The 15,573-nt window shown below is 34.4% G+C and overlaps 2 long non-coding RNA genes across 4 annotated transcripts; one reads left to right on the top strand and one right to left on the bottom strand.

Annotated features, from left to right (window-relative positions):
* Window positions 1-713: 713 nt before the first annotated feature.
* On the bottom strand, window positions 714-4,754 carry LOC125786875 (uncharacterized). Its single transcript, XR_007428864.1, has 2 exons — window positions 4,445-4,754; window positions 714-881 (listed from the first exon to the last, which is right to left on the bottom strand). It is a non-coding gene; the product is annotated as an uncharacterized LOC125786875 (long non-coding RNA).
* Window positions 4,755-5,132: 378 nt separating this feature from the next.
* LOC125786873 (uncharacterized) lies at window positions 5,133-10,394 on the top strand. 3 transcript variants are annotated; one of them, XR_007428862.1, is made up of 4 exons: window positions 5,133-5,242; window positions 6,583-6,691; window positions 8,184-8,297; window positions 9,345-10,394. It is a non-coding gene; the product is annotated as an uncharacterized LOC125786873 (long non-coding RNA). The 3 variants fall into 3 exon arrangements; XR_007428860.1 differs by lacking the exon at window positions 8,184-8,297 and having other exon boundaries at window positions 5,155-5,242; XR_007428861.1 differs by lacking the exon at window positions 8,184-8,297 and having other exon boundaries at window positions 5,155-5,242; window positions 9,342-10,394.
* The last annotated feature ends 5,179 nt before the right edge of the window (window positions 10,395-15,573 follow it).

Below are 15,573 nucleotides of genomic sequence, written 5' to 3'. Positions count from 1 at the left end.
GTAAGTACCCAGTAAGTACTCAGAAACAACAGAGAGCGGGCTGTATTATGTAGTGTGCAGTGTTCTGCAGTTCTTACTCTGTAAGTACCCAGTAAGTACTCAGAAACAACAGAGAGCGGGCTGTATTATGTAGTGTGCAGTGTTCTGCTGTTCTTACTCTGTAAGTACCCAGTAAGTACTCAGAAACAACAGAGAGCGGGCTGTATTATGTAGTGTGCAGTGTTCTGCAGTTCTTACTCTGTAAGTACCCAGTAAGTACTCAGAAACAACAGAGAGCGGGCTGTATTATGTAGTGTGCAGTGTTCTGCAGTTCTTACTCTGTAAGTACCCAGTAAGTACTCAGAAACAACAGAGAGCGGGCTGTATTATGTAGTGTGCAGTGTTCTGCTGTTCTTACTCTGTAAGTACCCAGTAAGTACTCAGAAACAACAGAGAGCGGGCTGTATTATGTAGTGTGCAGTGTTCTGCTGTTCTTACTCTGTAAGTACCCAGTAAGTACTCAGAAACAACAGAGAGCGGGCTGTATTATGTAGTGTGCAGTGTTCTGCTGTTCTTACTCTGTAAGTACCCAGTAAGTACTCAGAAACAACAGAGAGCGGGCTGTATTATGTAGTGTGCAGTGTTCTGCTGTTCTTACTCTGTAAGTACATACCACTGAGACCAATTTTTTGTTAAATCTTAATAAAAGCAAAAACAATCTGTACAACAATACATAACATTAAACTTATTTATTTATTTATTTACAATCATCATTGATTATATGTTTCTTTTAGGTAAAATGTTATATTTTTTGTTCTTCTTGATCTTCTTCTTCTTGTGCTTTTCCTTTTTTTCGTCTATCAGAAAGCAGGATGCGGAATCTTCTGCCCCTCTCCATCCTGCTTTTGTCCATAAGAAAAAAAATGAATAAGTTTACTTTTTAGATGCAATTATATGTATCATTAATTTCAAAGCATGTCACACAAGTTTTTAGCCTTTAGCAAATACTCATTGTGCATTTATAAAGTATATATATATATATATATATATATATATATATATATATATATATATATATATATATATATATATATATATAAACATACAGTTGGAAGTTTACATACACTCATGGACACAAATGTCATGGAAATGTTTGCAAATACAGATTTACACATGAGTGATCACAAAAATTATGCAAGATAGTTTTGTCACTGGATCAGAAATAATTTAATTAATCAACTGGCCAATAGGAAAGTTATAATAGCATCATGCTTTTTGGCAGTTTTTTTTGGCAATAGATACATTAAAAAAGGTAAAGGGAAAATGAAGAGAGTAGGAAAGCTCAGAATTCTGCGGCTGAACCTAAAACTATCAGCTACACTGCTGGAATAAGCAAGGCAACTTTTTAACACTCTGGCCTCAAACATACAGGAAACGTGTATTGTGCTTAAACGTTGTATCTGTGCAAGGAAACCAACAAATTTAGCGACATCTACTACTTCAGCCAAGAATGATCAAAACTACAACCACACAGACACACGCAAAGGCAACGTGTTGACACGTCTCAGAGGTATAAACTTATATATGTATATACTACGTCTTGTCTCTTGAACCCAATATTGTGAGATGAGTGTCTCGTCACACCTTTTGTGAGCAGTGAACACTGCACATACACATTCAGTGTGAAACAGCTTAGCATGGAGCAGCAGCAAAGATGCATTAGTTAACAGCTGTAGTAATTATCTGGCTAATATATCAGATTAATCTGACCACAAACAAACTGCTCCAGACCACAGGGCACCTAAAGAGGACTTGTGATTAGGAAGGTGTTGATAATGTTATGCTTGATCTGTGTATTTCTGCAACTGAAAGTGAGAGAGAATTTAAACGATTTAAACAATAATTTACACATGCACACGGAGACACACACACACCTGAAGGACCTGCAGCCATGTCAGGAACAGATGTTAATTTGTCCACATGTTCCTTCAAAACTGTGCATTCATCATGTAGGAATTTGATTTCCACCTTTACCTTTGCCACCTCAACTAAAAACAAAAACAAAAGAAAGTACAACATGTTAAGAGTGTAAAACCTTGTGCTGCTTGAGAAAATGTTTTAGGCTAATGGATTAATAAAAGAGTCACACCCCTAATGTATGTATCAAGTTTGCTTTAGTTTAATAAATGGTTTCATTTATAATTACATATAAATTATACAGATGCAGTTAGTCACATTTAAGGGGGAGGGGGGATCACTGTTTGTAAAATGCCTGGATGATGGGGCAAAAATATATACAGTGCCTCAAATAGGGCAGTGCAACAAGATGATATGTTTCATTATGACAATAAAAAAAATGTCTATTGTTTAGTATTAAGGTCTATCATCTATATCGTTGCAAAATACAACTTATTTTTTTGTTGCCTGGGTGATGCACCAAGGCTAATAGGATAGAAATGGGATAATAGGACAGCCCTACATCAGGATAGAAATGTTTGATCAAATTGCAAGGCCCTACCTCCGAGTACTATTCAACCCCCTACAGATTTTGCAAGTTAAACAGTCACAATTAACATATAATCGTGAAATATGGCCTATACGTGGCCCTGGACATGTTAAATACACTGTAGCAAAAAAATTATTCTCTGTTAAATTCATTTTGAAACATTTTGAAAAGTTAAAAATGGTCAATTACTATCCAACAATTCAAACCACCAGAATTCTGTGTGGTTCCCTCAAGTTTTAAAATGTATTTGAGCTATTACAAACAATGAGCTTCACATGCTTGGATTAATTTTTTTTCTGACTACAAAAGCCCCTCCCTAAACAAAAGAACAGCACTCATACATGGTAAGCATGGAAAACACTTGTCACAGATAAAACCTTGGAGGGTCACAAGGCTGGCAAGGGCTATAAAACCCTTTCAATGAGTTGGGCCTTTATGTCTTTGCTGTCGGGAGCATCATCCAGAAGTGGAAGGATTTCGGAGTCCTATAAAACCAAAAAATCAAAATGTTATCCAATACCACCAAGACAGTCTTAAAGAACACATTCCATGGAATGTGTTCTTCAAGACTGTTCTGGTGCCTTGAATAACAATTTGATTTGCTGGTATTATAGGACTTTGAAATGTGGTTTATGCAAAAGCGAACAGACATTTTTCCTAAGTTTGGTATTCAATTACTCCAAAATAATACAGTTATATCCTTTGTTACTCATGTCATTAATAGTATAACATGGGTTCTTTAAGACAGTCTTTGTGGAACTGGATAACAATTTGATTTGCTGGTTTTATAGGACTCTAAATCTGTTTTATGCACAACCGAATAGACATTTTCCTAAGTTTGGTATACCATTACTCCAAAATGATACAGTAATATCCTTTGTTACTCATGCCATTAATGGAATGTATGGAATGTGTTCTTCAAGACTGTCTGAGTGTCATTGGATAACCATTTGATTTGCTGGTTTTATAGGACTCCGAAATGTGGTTTAAGTACAACCGAATAGACATTTTTCCTAAGTTGGGTATCCAATTACTCCAAAATGATACAGTAATATTCTTTGTTACTCAATCTATTATTAGTATGGAATGTTTTCTTTAAGGCTGTCTTGGTAGCATTGGATAACCATTTGATTTGCTGGTTTTATAGGACTTTGAAATGTGGTTTATGCTAAAGCGATTGGACATTTTTTCTTAAGTTTGGTATCCAATTACTCCAAAATGATACAGTAATATTCTTTGTTATTCATGTCATTATTAGTATGGAATGTGTTCTTTAAGGCTGTCTTGGTAGCATTGGATAACAATTTGATTAGATTAGATATTTTTCTCTAAATATATTTTACTCTAAAATTTTACAGTAATATCAATTGACATGAATAACATTAACAGTATGGAATGTCTTCTTCACGGATTTCATTGTCTAATATGATAACAATTAGATTTTTTTTTTGTTTTATAGCCCCGAAATATCTTTAAAAAAAAAACGAATGGACATTTTTGGTATCAAATTACTCCAAAATGATACGGTAATATCACTTCAAACATTTATCTGGGATATATGAGAAAAAGATCACTAAGAATTTAGTGCTGTGATATGATATTAATTTGATTTGCTTATTTAACAGCTCTTTTTCCAAAACGTTACACTGCTCTACAGATAAGCAGTGGTCTTTCTGGTGTATATTTGTGGATTATCCCTCATTAAATCATGTTTATTTGGGTGTAAAACTAGTTTCTGTTCCATTTTAAGTCTCTGCACGAGAAGCGCCAGTCTCTGCTCCTCCGGGTGCGCTGTGCACGCGGCTACCGTAATACACGGCTTAGACGCGCACTCCAGTTCTCGGTGTAGATAGCGCGACCGAGCGTTTTCTAAGTGCAGATGGCGTGACCGCGATATAATTCCAGTAAGTAACGCTTTACTCATGTCAATGATAGATAGTTAACCTAAACTGATTTTACCTTTTTCCTTTCGTGTCTCCTTTTTTCACGGCTGCTGGCTCCCTCGCTTTGTGCCACTCAGTTTTCCAAACAACTCCTGCGGTCCTGACGTCATTTCCTGCTGCATTCACATTTACTCTCGTAAATGTCTAATTGGCCATAATATATTTTCTTTTAATTTGTTGCTGTCAAACAAAAAGTAATACATGCATATGTGTTTCATAATAACATTTTTGTGGACGATGTTTTGTCAAATACATTATTACGAAAAACAATATTATTGTAATTTTAAGACGATTAAATGTGACAAACATAACAATAATATAGCATAACAAAGCACTTATACCCTTTTAAATAAAACAAAATTTGAATATATAATAATATATATATATATATAGTTAAATATAAAATAATAATAATAATAATAATAATAATAATAATAATAATAATAATAATACGTTTTTATTATGATTACTGTAATAATATTATTATTAATATAATTTCATTTTATGCCTTGTTCAAATGATCAAACCCAATACTTAATTAAGTGATATTGTCAAGATGGGTCAACATTTTTTTTATTTATTTTACTAATTATTTATTTAGAAAATGTTTTTTTCTGTTTTACTGTTATTTTATTTACTTTGTAGACTAGTTATAGGTACCTTGGAATTGGTTTGCGACAAAAAAATTTGAAAGCATTACAAGCTAGCAGTATTGCTAAACCTCCCTTCCAGTAGGTGGAGTACTGAGAATTTAAACTTAGTTCACTTGGTTAACTGTTTGTACTACAACACTGGCTGTTAAGCATGGAGCGAGGTAAGGTGGAATATGATATGAGACATTAATATAGATATGCATAATAGGGTTTATTGATTTTAAGTCAACATACATAGATGTTACCAATCTTAGCTTAACTAGTTTAAATTATAAATCCTCTAGCTGGTCAACACACAGCTCCTCAGCAACGTTTTTTGCTCTGCTCCCGACAGCATGGATTTGTAGGTTAACTGAAGCTATAGGGTTCATAACAAAATTACTTCAAAGAAAATAACAAGGCTGTTGTGAGTTTTTTTTTTTTTGTTCAAATACCCTGTTACACCTTAAGTGGCGCATCATTTTCCCCCATTCCACCTTAAATATTGCTGCAGGAATAGAAAGTATGTTGCGCAATTTAAGGTGGTACTGAGAATGTCCAATAGAGCGGTCTGCTCAAACAAGAAGCAAAATATAAAGCTATTTTTTTTGTGACTGCCATAGGATCGGAAAATGCACCCTTTGAATCCATTAAAAAGTTTCATAGTTAGTAATGTTAGTAGAGTAATATTATTATTATTATTATTATTATTATTATTATTATTATTATTATTAATATTGATCCATGATGGTCTGCTCTACTCATTAATACTTAATAATTACATATTAATTGATAGTTTAACAATACGTCTAGGTCATTTTTATGCAGGATTTTCTTTTTAATATTTACAGTTATGGTATATAGAACTTATAATGATCTGTTTTCCAAAAGCATCTTAACATTAAGAACATCAGACTTAATGATCTTAAACCCAGCCATGATTGTTAGATCCTCAGCTGGTTAATTTGGCTTGCAATTCATTTATGTGTAGATAATCAGGGATTATTTAATTTCAACCTTTCCTTCATTCAGTTTATTATTTTAAATATTGGCTTATTTGGATTGTTTTGTAACATTACAGTATATGAAATGCACTAGACCTGATGGATTTTTAACATAATATCAAATTACATTTAAATATTGTATTGTTATGTTTAGTCTGCAGAAAATATGTTCAGAAAAACACAATGTTTCCTACTATTATTATAACAAATTATCATTCACATATTAATGCAGTAATTATTATATAATATTAATAATAATACACAACCGTCAAACAACATACCCTTATTTAGTACACATAAGTATCAACAACAAAAAATGTAGTGTTAATAATCATTTAATTCAATAATTATTTTCAGTTCTGATTCAAACTATGTATGTTTATACAGTCTCATATCTATGATCTACAAAATTACTGCACAACAACAAAAAAATGAATGTTAAATAGGTTTTTGACAAAACAGTATATTTTTTGTTTTCATTTACAAATTTCATGAACATTTTTACTCTGTGCCCTAAGATGGAAAGACCAAAAAGACTTCTTCCTCAAAAATATGTGGACAATGAAGAGACAGGTGTGACCAAGGATGAAGCATCAAGACAAGAAAGAAGCAGGTCAAGCAGCCAAGGTGACAGTGGATATTATATAAATTGAAATGCAGCAACCGAATATTATACATCTGCTGTGATTTCTATGGGTTCTATGATATATCTTGCTGGCCATTTTTGACCCATGTTGCACATTAGAGGAGTAGTGATACAAAAAGAGCTTTTATTAAAAAAGTAAGAAAATACAAAATAAAATAAGGATGCACTATGATCCAAAATACTGAATACTGAATGATTAAATTAATTTAAATTTAAATTAATTTATTGCAAACCTGTGTTGCGCATCAAAGGGTTAAAGGTAATGTATTAATAGTTTTGGCTTTGGATAGATATCTATACGAACATGCTCGACTAGTTTCCCTTCTAAGGTAGTCCATTACATATATTGTCACTATAAGACTTTATGTTAAGTATTTTGCTTGGAACTATTGTGATGTAATTCATTACTTATGGTATTTTTTGAAACCAATGTCCCCACCACCATTAGCTAGCCATGACCATTTAGACAAGACTGATCTCTGCACAGGAGGAAACTTTGAAAGGCTGTCCAGGGCATGTAAGGTTAAAAGTAGCTACATAATCCTTCCACTTCTGGATGATGCTCACAAAAGCAAAGACATAAAGGCCCAACTCATTGAAAGGGTTTTATAGCCCTTGCCAGCCTTGTGACCCTCCAAGGTTTTATCTGTGACAAGTGTTTTCCATGCTTACCATGTATGAGTGCTGTTCTTTTGTTTAGGGAGGGGCTTTTGTAGTCAGAAAAAAAATTAATCCAAGCATGTGAAGCTCATTGTTTGTAATAGCTCAAATACATTTTAAAACTTGAGGGAACCACACAGAATTCTGGTGGTTTGAATTGTTGGATAATAATTGACCATTTTTAACTTTTCAAAATGTTTCAAAATGAATTTAACAGAGAATAATTTTTTTGCTACAGTGTATTTAACATGTCCAGGGCCACGTATAGGCCATATTTCACGATTATATGTTAATTGTGACTGTTTAACTTGCAAAATCTGTAGGGGGTTGAATAGTACTCGGAGGTAGGGCCTTGCAATTTGATCAAACATTTCTATCCTGATGTAGGGCTGTCCTATTATCCCATTTCTATCCTATTAGCCTTGGTGCATCACCCAGGCAACAAAAAAATAAGTTGTATTTTGCAACGATATAGATGATAGACCTTAATACTAAACAATAGACATTTTTTTATTGTCATAATGAAACATATCATCTTGTTGCACTGCCCTATTTGAGGCACTGTATATATTTTTGCCCCATCATCCAGGCATTTTACAAACAGTGATCCCCCCTCCCCCTTAAATGTGACTAACTGCATCTGTATAATTTATATGTAATTATAAATGAAACCATTTATTAAACTAAAGCAAACTTGATACATACATTAGGGGTGTGACTCTTTTATTAATCCATTAGCCTAAAACATTTTCTCAAGCAGCACAAGGTTTTACACTCTTAACATGTTGTACTTTCTTTTGTTTTTGTTTTTAGTTGAGGTGGCAAAGGTAAAGGTGGAAATCAAATTCCTACATGATGAATGCACAGTTTTGAAGGAACATGTGGACAAATTAACATCTGTTCCTGACATGGCTGCAGGTCCTTCAGGTGTGTGTGTGTCTCCGTGTGCATGTGTAAATTATTGTTTAAATCGTTTAAATTCTCTCTCACTTTCAGTTGCAGAAATACACAGATCAAGCATAACATTATCAACACCTTCCTAATCACAAGTCCTCTTTAGGTGCCCTGTGGTCTGGAGCAGTTTGTTTGTGGTCAGATTAATCTGATATATTAGCCAGATAATTACTACAGCTGTTAACTAATGCATCTTTGCTGCTGCTCCATGCTAAGCTGTTTCACACTGAATGTGTATGTGCAGTGTTCACTGCTCACAAAAGGTGTGACGAGACACTCATCTCACAATATTGGGTTCAAGAGACAAGACGTAGTATATACATATATAAGTTTATACCTCTGAGACGTGTCAACACGTTGCCTTTGCGTGTGTCTGTGTGGTTGTAGTTTTGATCATTCTTGGCTGAAGTAGTAGATGTCGCTAAATTTGTTGGTTTCCTTGCACAGATACAACGTTTAAGCACAATACACGTTTCCTGTATGTTTGAGGCCAGAGTGTTAAAAAGTTGCCTTGCTTATTCCAGCAGTGTAGCTGATAGTTTTAGGTTCAGCCGCAGAATTCTGAGCTTTCCTACTCTCTTCATTTTCCCTTTACCTTTTTTAATGTATCTATTGCCAAAAAAAACTGCCAAAAAGCATGATGCTATTATAACTTTCCTATTGGCCAGTTGATTAATTAAATTATTTCTGATCCAGTGACAAAACTATCTTGCATAATTTTTGTGATCACTCATGTGTAAATCTGTATTTGCAAACATTTCCATGACATTTGTGTCCATGAGTGTATGTAAACTTCCAACTGTATGTTTATATATATATATATATATATATATATATATATATATATATATATATATATATATATATATATATATATATATATAAATATATACTTTATAAATGCACAATGAGTATTTGCTAAAGGCTAAAAACTTGTGTGACATGCTTTGAAATTAATGATACATATAATTGCATCTAAAAAGTAAACTTATTCATTTTTTTTCTTATGGACAAAAGCAGGATGGAGAGGGGCAGAAGATTCCGCATCCTGCTTTCTGATAGACGAAAAAAAGGAAAAGCACAAGAAGAAGAAGATCAAGAAGAACAAAAAATATAACATTTTACCTAAAAGAAACATATAATCAATGATGATTGTAAATAAATAAATAAATAAGTTTAATGTTATGTATTGTTGTACAGATTGTTTTTGCTTTTATTAAGATTTAACAAAAAATTGGTCTCAGTGGTATGTACTTACAGAGTAAGAACAGCAGAACACTGCACACTACATAATACAGCCCGCTCTCTGTTGTTTCTGAGTACTTACTGGGTACTTACAGAGTAAGAACAGCAGAACACTGCACACTACATAATACAGCCCGCTCTCTGTTGTTTCTGAGTACTTACTGGGTACTTACAGAGTAAGAACAGCAGAACACTGCACACTACATAATACAGCCCGCTCTCTGTTGTTTCTGAGTACTTACTGGGTACTTACAGAGTAAGAACAGCAGAACACTGCACACTACATAATACAGCCCGCTCTCTGTTGTTTCTGAGTACTTACTGGGTACTTACAGAGTAAGAACAGCAGAACACTGCACACTACATAATACAGCCCGCTCTCTGTTGTTTCTGAGTACTTACTGGGTACTTACAGAGTAAGAACTGCAGAACACTGCACACTACATAATACAGCCCGCTCTCTGTTGTTTCTGAGTACTTACTGGGTACTTACAGAGTAAGAACTGCAGAACACTGCACACTACATAATACAGCCCGCTCTCTGTTGTTTCTGAGTACTTACAGAGTAAGTACTGCATACTTTCAGAGTAAGAACAGTAGAACTCGGTGAAGTGTGGGTTTAAAGTTCTTTTTAGAACAGGGGTTATAAAAAGCAGCTTTACAGGACAAGGTGTGCACCAGGACTCCAGGAGCAAGACAAAGGCAACAACGGTGAGAAGAGTCGAGCAGAAAAGGACTGAAGATGGAAACCTATCCACCATTATCCATTAAAATAAAACCTTGTGTTTTCTGTGTATTAACAAATAAATTTCCTTTGAAATCTCAGCATTATCTTTTTATTCAAACTAATAAAATATATTAGAATGATAAGTCCCTTGGGTATGACTGGAATGAAACCTTTATAACTATCATGAACAAAATGTTTAAATAAGACACACATATATATATACATACATTAATATTGCACCAGAAATTTAGGGAAAGTGCAGGCAATGACATATCCAGTTTTTTATACTGTTGTTCCTGGTAATTAATTTGTACCTACATTTAAGTACTAGGAGAACCCCATAAGTATTTTAAATAAACTGATAAATACAGAAACGTTATACCATATGTTTTGGTAAAGTACACGGTAAGTGTCAGAAAGTTACCCAGTTGTTACTCTCTTGTTCCTGGTTCTTTCTGTGTTCTTTATTTATACTTACAGTTAAGTACCTGTAGGACCCGGTAAGTATGTTGAATGTACCCTGGTTCATACAGAGAACTTACACCGTAAGTAAAGGGTACATACAGAGAACTTACACCGTAAGTAATGGGTACTTACCCTCTAAAACGCGGGCTGTATTATAAAGCGTTACCAAAAATATTATCTCCAAATTTCCCACTACAAATTATGACCTTATCAGTATTGTCTGTTGCTCCTAAGATTACAGAGATACTTTACAAAGTTATGTTTAGCGTATTGGCTATTAAAGGTGCACTATGCAATCCTTGCTACAGGCCGAGTAATGCTTGATTGTTTTGAGCACAGCAGACCCACGGACATAACATAAAATATTAACATAAAAAATAGCCAGCAAGCTAACAATAAATATATAAACAAACATTCCCTTTAGCCACTTTTAAGCTCTATCCAGACGGGATTATTTTCTCAGGGGGTTCTGGGTAATTTTCTCTTTTATGGGGGGTTTCTATCCTCTGTGATTTTATTCCTGTCCAGAACGGTCATGTACGTGTTTTTCTCAGACGTCCTCTGAGAAAATTACAGGCTGAATTATCTCCTTTTTTTCTACGTTTTTCTCTGAACTCCGTGCTCCTCCGGTAATTTTAGTCCCGTCCGGACGCACATCTCTGAGTTTCGTCTCCTCGCTTTTCTTAAAATTAAATTAATTTTAAGTTTGTGGTTGTAAGGAGACAAAATGTGAAAAAATCAAGGGGTATACTTTTGCAAGCCACTATAGCTATCTGCAGGGCCGTTTCAAGGCATTTGGGGGGCCCCGGCAAAATGGACCCCACCACATAACAGTGTCCCTAGTATTTACGTGAAGCAAGACTGATGGGTGTCTTGTGAGCCTGTGTGTCGGCTACCGACGACAAGAAGGGTTGCCACCTTTCAGAAATAAAAATAAGGTACGCACACCAAATAAATAGATAATAATACCCCTTGAACTTTTTTTACATCCTTACAACCACAAAATTAAAGGTATTTTATTAAGATTTAAGTGATAGACCAACAAAAATTATACATGGTTTTCAATTTTGCACATCACACTTTTCAGATTTTTATTTGACTAATATTTTGAAAACCATGTATCATTTTCGTTCCAGTTCACAATTATGTGCTTCTTTGCGTTGGTCTATCACTTAAATCTTAATAAAATACCTTTAATTTTGTGGTTGTAAAGTGACAAAATGTGAAAATTAATGTGAGGTATGAATTTCTTGCAAGCCACTAAAGCTCTATCTGGACAGGATTATTTTCTCAGGGGGAAGTCTGTGTAAAATATTTCACACTTCTACTCAGTGAATTTTTTCAGAGGCGTCTAAGAAAAAATCGTGATCGTTCTGTAATTTATATATATATTATATTATATTGACATTTATGGAAATAAAGAACAAATCGCTTCACAACCCTAGACAACAAGTCCAACTGAAAGAACACTCATTAACACTGTATTCACTTATTTAATAATCTAAAACAAAATGACCGCATTCATTAACTGAAAAATGTTGCAGGTAATCCACTAAACTGATACAGAACAGCAATGCACAAGATGCCGCTGTAAATAGACTGCACTCACTGTCTTACCCTTTAATGCATTTTTTTTACCCATTTTATCCTCTTTTTTACCCCAAAGCAAGGTCTTATTTTCCTAACCTTTCATTCCACCTTAAAAGCTGTGAGACCAGAGGTCTGTTGTAAGCGCATTAATGCAGAGACTGCACCATTTAAGGTGGAACGGTTAAAGGACCTCAACCTTACTGAAACTGAACAAAAGTCGCAGATCTAAACTTTTAATCTTTTGCATGTCCTTAAAGAACCCAAGAGCCTTCTGCGTACACATGAGCAACTGTGAAAAAGCGTGAAGACAAATTACAGATTAACCTCGAATGAATGAGTGCTGGTGTGTTTCTAGCTGCCATGTGTTCAAAGTTCTGTTTTTCTATTTAACTTCAGTTAAAATGCAAATAAAGCTGAATTTTAGCGCAGCGAGGCTCACAGTTCGGTTTAGAGCTGAATATTTCAGTACTGTGGTTTGTACTTACGGTGCTGGTGGGTCAGTATGTGGAGAAACAGCTCTGCGGGGTATTACGTATAGCTAAATAATAAAAAGTGCGACACAGATAAACTTCCTGGTCCTTATTTAGGACGATATTTTCACAGAAACTGTAGATACTGCAGTTACTGTAGTATCGTTGCCAATCTTAAGCTATGTAATGCTTCTTTAGTCACATGGTGCTGTACTCTGAGTAATTAATACAATTCTAAGCCAGTATTTAGCTAAATATTCACAGCTTGTGAATATTGTTGACAAACACAGCTGTAGTTTCAGTTTCACTTTTGGCTCCACAGCTGGTCAAATCTGCATCTATTGTGTATTATGTGTTTATAAAATTATCCAGTACAGTCCTATGAATCATATATAAATATATACTCCAGACACAAATATGCAGTGTTTTTATATTTGTTCACATTGAATATACAAGGAATCCTGATTAATACTTATTAACACTGTATATCAAAATATGTGTGGACACCATTTCTAATGAATGCTGCATTATTCAGTTACTTTATTTTACGCTCATTGCTGATACAGATGTGCGAATGCACACACAGCTTGTCTAGTTCCTGTAGTAGAGAGAAGTATTGCCAATAGATTAGGACTCTCTGGAGCAGGTAATTCAATAAACATGAAGGAAGACGATATCAGGTGTGGGATAAAGAGGGGTATAAACCCCAGAACTGATCTGTGGAGCAGTGGAAGAACTGTGTTCTCTGGAATGATGGAGCTCCATACTGTACTTTAGGGTTCTGGGATGAGTTGTGGAGTTGAGGATGAGGTGGGGTGATTATCATCAGCCCTGGTGGCTGTAGAGACAGTTACTCCAACAAAAGAAGAATAAATTATTTTAATACCCTTAATTTATGAATAAACAGTGAATAAGCAGGCGCCCCAATACTTTTGTCATTGAGGTATATTACTAAAAACCTAAGAGCACTGAAGTGCACGAGCGGTATGATGGAGGAAACAGCAAATTTGTTGTATCTTACTGTTTAGATAAATATAATAAATATTATCGTTATGGATACTGGGTGTCTCAGATGTCACTAAATGTGTGTACTGCTGAATTAAAACCTATTTTAACAAAAGCTTTAATAAATCTAATAAAGCGTAGTTGATTGATCTGTAAGAACTCCTCTATAAATGTGTATATATAATGTATCTGTATATGTGAACTAGAGCGTCTGTAGGAGGCTGTAGGTGTGTGTTTTGTGTAAATTCTTACCTGTGTTAAATGTACTGAATGCTGCACAGGATGACGACACAGCGGCACGCGCGGAGTGCATGCCCTCAGACATGATAACGGTGATCATCATCATCAGGAAATTCCTAAAATATTCACCCAGCTGTTCATCAGGATCTCACTGCGGATACAGCACTCTTACACTGACCAACACAGAGATACCTGCTGATTTATGAAGAGCCGCCCACTTCTCCTCCCCCTGTTATACCAGAGAATCACCGCCAGGGCGAGCGAGTCCTGAATGAATGGGGTGAACGGAGCTAGACCCTAAAAACACTCATTTAAAATAGTAACTATCCCCATAGCAAATATATTCCTTTACTTTTGAAAAGTAGATTAAAGTATTTTAATATAAATTAAAGCAAAGAAAGCTGACCTGTATATATAAGATCGTTCGGAAATTCATTAATAGTACAGTACTGGCTTTGGCCAGACACTAGATGGAGCCACTGCAGGATGAATGTGTTCATATAAAGCTTCAGTGTAAAACCCTTGTTTATTATGGATTAAATGCAGTTTATTTATTAAAGTATTGAAGTATATTAAAGGGTTAAAGTACAAGCTTAATACAGAAAGCTGTTTCGATGCCTCACAAAAGTACTAAAGCATTTATTAATGCAAGAATAAACCACATATGAAATGAGATCAGCTAATCAGTCTGTGATGCACACAGAATTTTTCATTAGATAAATATAGATAAATAGGTTTATATATTAAATAGGTTTATTTAGTCTTTTAGAGTATTTCAGGTTTACAGGTGTAGATGAGGCAAAACTATTTTTCTCTGCAGTAAAAAAAAGTAATTTACTTTCTAAAAACTCTGGACATTTGAAGAAGCTTATAAATCCACTCAGTAACAGGAATCAACCCCAAATTCTTACATTTGAAATTAAGCACTAAAACTAGACAACCATAACAAAACGAAAGATTTGGAGGACATGTACTGTTTGATTTGTTTTTAGGAAAATACTGATTTTAAAATGAAGCTTTTAATTAATTGTTAATTTTTTATATTCATTATATTTTTACAGTTGCAGATTTACTTCTGTATTTATTTTACATATTTTATATAACAGTTAGTATTTTTAGTAACATTTCTTATCAAACATGAAACCCTTTTATGTAATGCTTGAATAGAAATTCTCAGGATATAGGTGTGCATTATCAGACAGAAAATGTGTAAAACGCAGGTGTTTATTTATAAGGGGTTAAAGTTCAGGTCCAGATCAGTGAAGGTAGTCAAAGTCAGATTAAGTCATAATTCATTATATTTGTGACTTAAGTTGCAGTGCAGGATCTAGGATTTTTCTGAGTAAGGGATTAAGAGCCACAATATTAATAGAGGAACCAATAATTTTATAATAATTATCTCACATCTCAACGTTCAAACACGCTTTTTTATTTAAAGAATTTACACAGTAAAATCTATGGAGTTAATTTTGTGCCAAAAGTTTGCACACACACACACAAAAACACG

The sequence above is a fragment of the Astyanax mexicanus genome, chromosome 22, assembly GCF_023375975.1.
Source record: "Astyanax mexicanus isolate ESR-SI-001 chromosome 22, AstMex3_surface, whole genome shotgun sequence".
NCBI classification, from domain to species: domain Eukaryota; kingdom Metazoa; phylum Chordata; class Actinopteri; order Characiformes; family Acestrorhamphidae; genus Astyanax; species Astyanax mexicanus.
The sequence above is the reverse complement of the archived record's forward strand: the minus strand, read 5'-3'. Positions and strand labels throughout refer to the sequence as shown.